Raw genomic sequence first — 9381 nt, 5'->3', positions numbered from 1 at the left:
CTGCTCTCCATTTAATGTGTTTCTTCAAAAAAAGTGACAGTACTTCCTCAAGTAGAAGTACACAGAAACACTGAAGCTACAGCCAGCCACAAAAAGGTGTATTGTTACTCAGGCAATAGTTAGTTCAGTGTAAAGGTGAAGTCAATGGCTGTCTGCACCTAAGTCTATTGGGTTGACTCAAACCTTCTGATTAATATTTTTAGTACTTGCCTACATTTAATTTCCTTTTTGGGATGCCCAATTCAGTGCGCTTGCCTTTGCATATGCTGACAAGTGTATGACAAAGTGATGAGGCGTCATGCAAGACAATCCTTCAGTCTCATTTTTGTGCTGTTACTCTAAAAGGACGAAACACCCAGTCCTCTAAGGCACTTGGTGTTACAGGGTTCAAACCCCACTAAAAATCAACAGAGCTCTGACTACATGCAGTCATTGCAGAACTGCTGTACTAAAGATGACCATTTGCTGAGGGAAGCCACAAAATGATAATTGCTCAGATTAGAATAATGCTATCACTGTTATACCCTTTTTTAACATATTTTTTCACTATAAAATGCATAAATACCCAGGATGATACTCTCCATAAAAAAAGGAGATGTCATGTAATAATCCTCCTCAAAGAGTTGTTAGGAGAATTGTGTGTTTTAATTGCTTTTTCCTCTGAGGCCAAAGTTTGATGATACAATAAATCCAGCTTTGGGTCTCATGGTATCAGACCAAAAAAGCTGTGGTGGTGCTCTGACGCAAAGCAGTGATCTGCTGCAAATTTATTTATAAACATATTGACTGAATAAGACCTCTGGTGGCTCCAGTTTGTTCGGAAAATTCTGACTGGTTAACTTTGTAACTTCAGGTTTCATGCTGGGAAAGTTATTACTTCCTTCCCTCCACGCACATGCAGCCAGTGTTAAGAGTGCTGAAAAAAAATCATTATCATGTCTTATGGCTAGTTTGTTATAAACAGAGGCAAATATTCATCTCTGGTCCACATCAGATGTGTATGACTGGGTCATCTAGCAACACACAAGTCCAGTGGAATGGCAGCCTGAGTCAGTCAATCACATACTAATACATCAAGAGATGAAATCCCTACTCAGAATAGGGCCACCCTCAAATAAAGCCACAGGTTGCTAAGGCCTTGCCCAGTCTATTTCCAAGTATTTCCAAGGACAGAGGTTCCATAACCTCACTGGGCCCTGTCCCAGTATCTGACCTCCCCTTACACACACAAAATTAAAAAATCTTAGTATTTCATTGGAATTTCCCTTGTTGCAACTTGTGTATATTACACAAGATCAGCACAGCCCATTGCACAAGTCACCAGATAATTCTGAGCTTCCTCTGCTGCAGAGCAGCTGTTCAAAATGCAGGTTAAAGATCCGGATACATTTTTGAGATTATATCATCCAAGAACAAGAAGAGGTTCTGCAGTGCAAAGAGCCAGGGCTGTTGAAGGGAAAGGATGAAGTTCCTTCAAGAAGATAAGTCTGTAACAGGCTATAAACCGTAGCATCAATACAGTGGCTTTTAGTGATAAGAACAGCAAAGCCAATACCTTTCCTGAGAGTGATGGAAAAGAACCTCTGCTCAGGAAAGAAGCAGCTGACTACACTTGATACAAAAGAAAGTACTTCTGACTCACTGATTTCAGTTCCAAATGGGAAACTGACCTGCAAAACCTCAACTATTTCTGCTCATCGAACAAAGAATGAAATTAATTGGGGATAAAGACAACCTGATCCTCTAACAACTTTCTTCAAGCATGAAATCAGATGAATTAGGATCTTATTTAGAATATAAACATTTGTTTACATATCTAAATGCTGAGCACATTAAAAAGATACCATTATTAAAATACCAAGGCAGCTTACATTATACCACTCACTGAGTCTGTTTCATTCCTGTATCTGAGAAATTCTATTCAGAAGTCCTACAAGTGCTGAAAGCAGATGAAATACTGCAACTTTAACAGGCCACAAAAAACATAAGTGGTAGGAAACACAGGATACTTATTTTTAAAATAGTTTTTAATAAAAACAGAAATAACGATTATGATAATAACTAAGGAAAACTAGTGCTTAAAATTAACCGTATTTAGTGTGCTTTACCTGATCCCCCAACAATGCTGCACAGGATTTACTTTAGAAGCAGGGATACAGATACTCAACAGGTTGCCTGCATCACTAAACCATCTTAAATTTGAATTAGAAATGGCATTCATATTTCACATCTGAGAATGAAAACCAACAAGAGGTACTGGATGCAGTCATTTCTGGTTTGCCAGGAAGATGAGCACACACAAAGAAAAACTATGTACTAGCCTCCACTTCAAACAAGCGATGCTGTTGCTAATCAGCCATCCTTACTTGAAGAACTGTCCTTAGGGAGATGTGGTAATCAGGGTAAATAGAGTCAAAAGGACTGGAAAGAAATATACATGCACTGAATCGTGCTCACCTTGCACAACAAGCTACTATGCTGTCATTGTAATAAATGTCTTGATTGTTCTTTGATTTAAGTTGTCTTCAATCAAGGGGGGCTGCTGAGACTGACTCAATTGTCCGTGGACGACCTTCCTTTTGTTTCCCTTAAGCTGAACTAGCTGCTCTATCATCTGGTAAGCATAGGTTGTAAGTTACTTCATGCCATCACCCTGTTCTGAGCAGTATTTAGAAGAGAAGCAAGTAATTACTGAAGCAGTGGGACTAAGAAAACCTGATTTATTTATTTATTTATTTATTTATAATTTTTTTTTTAATGGTCTGGTGTGCTGTGATTACATTCTCTGATGTTTAATAAAGCACGGACTCAGGTTAAAGCTTTTCCTGCGGTTAGGGAATTCTAAATGTCACTTTCCAGTGTGGGATTCTCTGATGTCTCCTGCAGAAATTAGACAGCATATATTAAGGGATCATGTTAATGGGGCAGTGCCTCAGCGAAGACATGAGTAGGGTCTGTCTGTGAGCTATTTTCATCAAATTTACAGAAATATAATGTCTTTGATTCTTCTGACATTTTGTGTCCTTTACTGTTCTGTCAAATTTGGTTGATACTGTCCAATGTGTCTGACAACAGGCTAAGACTAGACAGAAATCCACACATGTATTGTGCATGTACTGTATGCAAGGGTAAGCTTTCTTTCCTTAGAAATATGGGCTACTGAGAAAAATCCATTTGAACTTTAAAGTAGTGGTATCACAGCAGGTTTTGTATGGTTCATTTGATAGCTAAAAGGCTATTTCTGTGCATCTTTCATGTACCTGAAGGTTCCTTGGGTTCCAAAGGCAAACTGTTTAAGCAGTTAATACACCACTGTCCCCATGGTTGATTATGCATCATTTCTGTGAAACAAAGTGCTATAAAAGTAGGACCTGAAACTCTAGCATCTATAAGCATCAGCAGCCAACTGTAAAACATACATACAGCCTTGGTCTCATAGCAGAAAACTGGTATATGAAAGCTGAAAGGTCATTTATAGACCTAACTGATGTTCTTTTTTTTCCTTGATCTGTTATACAGTTTATACATCTGAATATATTGAGATACAAATTACCAATTAGGAAGTGTTTTACTGAAAGAGTTATTTGGAAGATAGATATATATTTGGAGAGGATATCAGTGTTGAGAATTAGTATGTGAAGAAAAAAATGTAAGATTATTTTTAAGCTTCTGGGGAAAAAAAGTTTTCTGAGTTTCACAGGCCAGGGATGATACACAATTAAAGGAGTTGTTCATCTAAAAGGTAAAATTTCGGGAATGAAGGCCTGCAGCTTCCAAAACTAGTCTAATGTTACAGGCAGGCAGAAGGGCAACACCTAATTGTGTGCAATATTAGTATTACACGCAAGACTATCTGGGAAGCAGAATTTTGTATTGGAAAGATAGTGTTAAGATACAGTTAGTGAAAATAGGTAAGTCTTTGTTTATGGATTTTTACCTCCCATAGCGTAGCTCTGATGAATTTTTCACTGGTTATGCTTGTTGTTATTAGGAAAGATTGAGAGCCATTTCAAACATCTGGGAGCAAACATTTACTAGTTATACATTCTGCAAAAACATCTGGCCCTTGGGTACAGTAGGTTCAGGATATGACTATGTTTGCACTCTGTGTTTGTAATGTGAGTTCATTTATTAGAACAAAGGCAGATGGTGAGCCTACACTATGGGGAGGCACACAGAGGTGTTGCTTGCAAAGATAAAAGCTATTAACCAGGTAAGATGTTCCATTAGAGAACCTTTATCATTCCCACTTCCCAGGCTGATGTGCACCATTCATTGTGTTTGCAGGGGGGAGAAAATACTGCTGCTGTGAGATCGGGGAAGACAAGGGCACAAGAAACAACTAGTGATTTTGTGTACCTCTACTTAAATGATTCTGTTTGGGAACATTTACCTCCTTTTCCAGCAAGTCTTAGGTCTCATCCTTGGAAAATTCAGTTGCTTTTGAAGGTCTTTGCCAAAGACACAGGTGTAACCAATGCATGCTTGTAGAATATATGAAGTGAAAGATTTGGAAAGGCAGCTGTGTGACTGAAAATATAAATCCAGGTTTGTTTTTCCTCCCTTAGCTTCTAAGAAGCTTTATACTTCACTGTTACTTTATGCTTTTTCAGAGTTCCCACTCTGGAGTGCATGTGCTGTCTTATCCTTGTTTAAGCTAGATGCGCCATATCAACTCCAGCTCAGGTTCCTGATGCTTGCAGCATCCAGAGAACTTAGAATGGGAATAACTAAGGGTAGTTGCAGGGAAAAGTCAGAGAGTAGACAAGTCACAGCCTGCCTGCTGTCTAGGCTCCGCTCAGTATTTTTCTACAGTCAACTTCTCTGGACCCTTGGATTTCTGTAGGAGACTGCATTTCAGAGAAGCTGCTCTTCACTTGGGTAATAATATCTTCATGCATATGGGATTGTTATGCATCTGAAATTTAAGGATTTTGACGCGCTTTTTTTGTTGGCCTTTTTTTCTAATTTTGGCTTCAAGCTTTTGTGTGAAAGGTCACATTTAATTGGGATTTTTATCATCTAATAGAAGCCTTTTCTTTTAAATCTAACAGACCTGTTGCTGTTTTTCTAAAACCAGAGTATTCAAAATCAGGATGCAAGAGGATGGCAGGGAAGGAAAGGAGAGTTGTTTTCTGCACAACTACAATAAATATTCTGTTCTATTTGTTTTATTAGCAAAGCAAATTTCATAGGAACATAAAAATACTTTGAAGAAGCCACAAAACCATTACCACTATTTTTTTCTGAACTACCTCCAGAAAGATAGTTCTGAAATCCTGTACAACTTCTTAGACTTAGCTGTGAGCAGCTGGCTGAAGTCTCTAAACACAGATTTCACATTCAGCATTCAAGGATGCTCAAGACCCCAGGGAACACAAAACCATAGAGCCATAGAATTATTTGGGTTGGAAGAGACCTTAAAGATCACCTAGTTCCAACCCCCCTGCCATGGGCAGGGACACCTTCCACTAGACCAGGTTGCTCAAAGCCCCATCCAACCTGGCCTGGAACACTTCCAGGGATGGGGCATCCACAGCCTCTGTGGGCAACCTGGTCCAGCATCTCACCACCCTCACAGTGAAGAACTTCTTCCTTACAGCTAATCTAAATCTATCCTCTTTCAGTTTAAAGCCATTGCCCCTTGTCCTATCACTACACTCCCTGATAAAGAATCCCTCCCCATCTTTCCTGTAGGCCCCCTTTAAGTCCTGGAAGGCTGCTACAGGGTCTCCCTGGAGCCTTCTCTTCTCCAGGCTGAACAACCCCAACTTTCTCAGCCTGTCCTCATAGGGGAGGTGCTCCAGCCCCCTGATCATCTTCATGGCCCTCCTCTGGACCCACTCAAGCAGGTCCATGTCCTTCTTACACTGGGGTCCCCAGAGCTGAACACGGTACTCCAGGTGGGGTGTCAGAAGAGCAGAGTAGAGGGACAGAATCACCTCCCTCAACCTGCTGGCCACACTTCTTTTGATGCAGCCCAGGATACAATTGGCTTTCTGAGCTGCGAGTGCACATTGCTGGGTCATATTCAGTTTTTCATCCATTAATACCCCCAAGTCCTTCTCCTCAGGGCTGCTCTCAATCCACTCACCGCCCAGCCTGTATTTGTGCTTGGGATTGCCCCAACCCATGTGCAGGACCTTGCACTTGGCCTTGTCCAACTCCATGAGGTTTGCACAGGCCCCCCTATCAAGCCTATCAAGGTCCCTCTGGACAGCATCCCTTCCCTCCAGCATGTCGACTGCACTACGCAACTTGGTGTTGTCAGCAAACTGGCTAAGGGTGCACTCAAACCCACTGTCCGTGTTGCCAACAAAGAAGATAAACAGCACCGGTCCAAATACCACCTCCTGAGGAACACCACTTATCACTGGTCTCCACTCGGACATCGAGCCATTGACTGCAACTCTTTGAGTGCAACCATCTAGCCAATTCCTTATCCACCGAGTGATCCACCCATCAAACCCATGTCTCTGCATTTTAGAGACAAGAATGTTTTCTGGGACAATAACAAATGTTTTGCACAGCTCCAGGTAGATGACATCTGTTGCTCTTCCCTTATCCACCAATGCTGTAACCCCGTTTTAGAAGGCCGCCAGATTTGTCAGGCACGACTTGCCCTTAGTGAAGCCATGTTGGCTGTCACAAATCGCCTCCTTATTCTCCATGTACCTTAGCATAGTTTCCAGAAGGATCTGCTCCATGATCTTGCCGGACACAGAGGCGAGACTGACTGGCCTGTAGTTCCCTGGGTCTTCCTTTTTTCCCTTTTAAAAAATGGGGGTTGTGTTTCCCCTTTTAAAAAATGGGGGTTTTGTTTCCCCTTTTCTAGTCGGTGGGAACTTCCCCAGATCTGCAGGACTTCTCAAATATGATGGATAGTGGCTTAGTCACTTCATCCACCAATTCCCTCAGGACTCACAGATGCATCTCATCAGGCCCCATGGACTTGTGCACATTCAAGTTCCTTAGATGGTCTCAAACCTGGTCTTCTCCTACAGTGGGTGGTTCTTCATTCTCCCAGTCCCTGCCTTTGCCTTCTGCAATTTGGGTGGTGTGGCTGGAGCACTTGCCAATGAAGACCAAGACAAAAAAGTCACTGAGTACCTCAGCCTTCTCCATATCCCAGGTAACCAGGTCTCCTGTTTCCTTCCAGAGAGGGCCCACATTTTCCCTAGTCTTCCTTTTATTACCGATGTACCTATAGAAGCATTTCTTGTTGCCCTTGACATCCCTGGCCAGGTTTAATTCTATCAGGACTTTGGCTTTCCTAACCTGATCCCTGGCTGCTCGGACGATTTCTCTGTATTCCTCCCAGGCTACCTGTCCTTGCTTCCACCCTCTGTAGGCTTCCTTTTTGTGTTTGAGTTTGTCCAGGAGCTCCTTGTTCATTTGTGCAGGCCTCCTGGCATTTTTGCCTGACTTCCTCTTTGTTGGGATGCATTGCTCCTGAGCTTGGAGGAGGTGACCCTTAAATATTAACCAGCTTTCTTGGGCCCCTCTTCCCTCCAGGGCTTTATCCCATGGTACTCTACCAAGCAGATCCCTGAAGAGGCTGAAGTCTGCTCTCCTGAAGTCCAGGGTAGCGAGCTTGCTGTGTGCCCTAAGGATCTTGAACTCCACCATTTCATGGTCACTGCAGCTAAGGCTGCCCTTGAGCTTCACGTTCCCCACCAGCCCCTCGTGAGTGAGAACAAGGTCCGGCATAGCACCTCTCCTTGTTGGCTCCTCTATTACTTAGAGAAGGAAGTTATCATCGACGCATTCCAGGAACCTCCTGGATTGCTTTTGCCCTGTCGTGTTGTCCCTCCAACAGATATCGGGGTGGTTGAAATCCCCCATGAGGACCAGGGAACATCATGTTTATAACCTTGTCTGGATGAATGTGAGTCACTTATTGGAAGTTGAATATGCAGGTGTTCTGGACTCTCCATCTGATACAGTAGCATACCCCCTTTGCTCCACAGTGTATGCTACTAAAGACTTTTGCTGGCTTTGGATTGGATTCCAGTAACAGTTTCAGGCTTTGTTTTTTATTTTGAAAGCAGCCAATAAATTAAGGATCATCAACTATCTGTATGTTCTTGATCTGTACTTGCCTGGGACACAATGGCCAAGAGAAAGCCTGTTAGAAATAAGAATAAAACTCAGAAAAGAGAAGAACCCACTTTGAAGTAAACTGAAACAATCACCAGGCTGATAACAGAGCCAGAATGTACTTTAGAAATACTGAAAAATCTTCCTCTTATAGACTTTCCTCTATAGAAAATATTAGCCTGCCCTTTTACTTAAGGGATCCTTTCCAAGCAACTAAATAAAGGCTTTTAAAAAAGAACATAACTGAACCTTAAAGGAAAAGAGCATACCACAAGCAGACTCTACAACATAAACTATATATATCTCTTAAAGCAGGGCAGTGGTGTTCTCAAAAGCCCACTGAAGACAGGGTAAGCTTGCCAGCTGGTACTGGTACTGAGAGCTTTTACCTTAATTCCATAATGCACAGTTTATACTTCATTTGTACAGACTTCTTCTTATGGGAGCTCTTTGTCTGATTTGGTCACCAATAGCAGATCAGTGAGATGATAAAATGATTTTGCAGTTATAACATCTTAAGATGTATTAGTACTTCTGTAAAATAAAGGCTTCTTTTGAATGACTGATGAATTGAAGGAGCAAGACTGTTTTGTCAATGGTAGCAGCAACATGTTTTTTTCATTTGCCAGGCTAACCTATCGTTTGGCAGGAAATGCAATGTCAGGCAGCATTTTGTGGTGCTGCAATAAAAATCCAAAGATGAATATCCTTAAAAAAAAAGAAAAAAGATCAGCTTTCAAAAATTTAAAGAAAGGAGCTAGAATGTGCCTGGCATGCTCAAAAAACATGCAAGTAAAACTGTAGCTGCAAAAGTGGCATTATTCATATTTAAATACCAAACAAAGCTGAAGATGTGCAATGCCAGACTTTGCTCCAGGGACACAAGTGGTTTTGCAGCACCAGTAGCAGTAGTGTAACTGTCTGTTACTGTGATGATACAGTTTTGTTTCACATAGCCTTGTGGAGAGTTGGCAATATGTTACTGTTGACAACGTTCATAAATATGAGTAAAGTATGAGTCATAAATATGAGTAAAGTATGAGCAAAGTATGAGAAATTTGCTTTTGTGGCTTGATTTCACATTTCCTGGAGCCTTTAACATCGTGTATCCTTACTTTAGCTAAGTTTTTATTGCTATTGAATTTTATGGTGCATGTGTTGAACATTACAGGAGATGGAAAGAAATAAAAAGTGCTGAAATGGTGGATTGTACAGGACTTCAGGAGAGTCTCTGAAACCAGAGTGAATGGAGCCCAAATGTCGTTTAACATATGGCGCCTT

The sequence above is a fragment of the Aquila chrysaetos genome, chromosome 3 (genome assembly GCF_900496995.4).
Source record: "Aquila chrysaetos chrysaetos chromosome 3, bAquChr1.4, whole genome shotgun sequence".
NCBI classification, from domain to species: domain Eukaryota; kingdom Metazoa; phylum Chordata; class Aves; order Accipitriformes; family Accipitridae; genus Aquila; species Aquila chrysaetos.
This window is presented reverse-complemented; position numbering follows the sequence as displayed.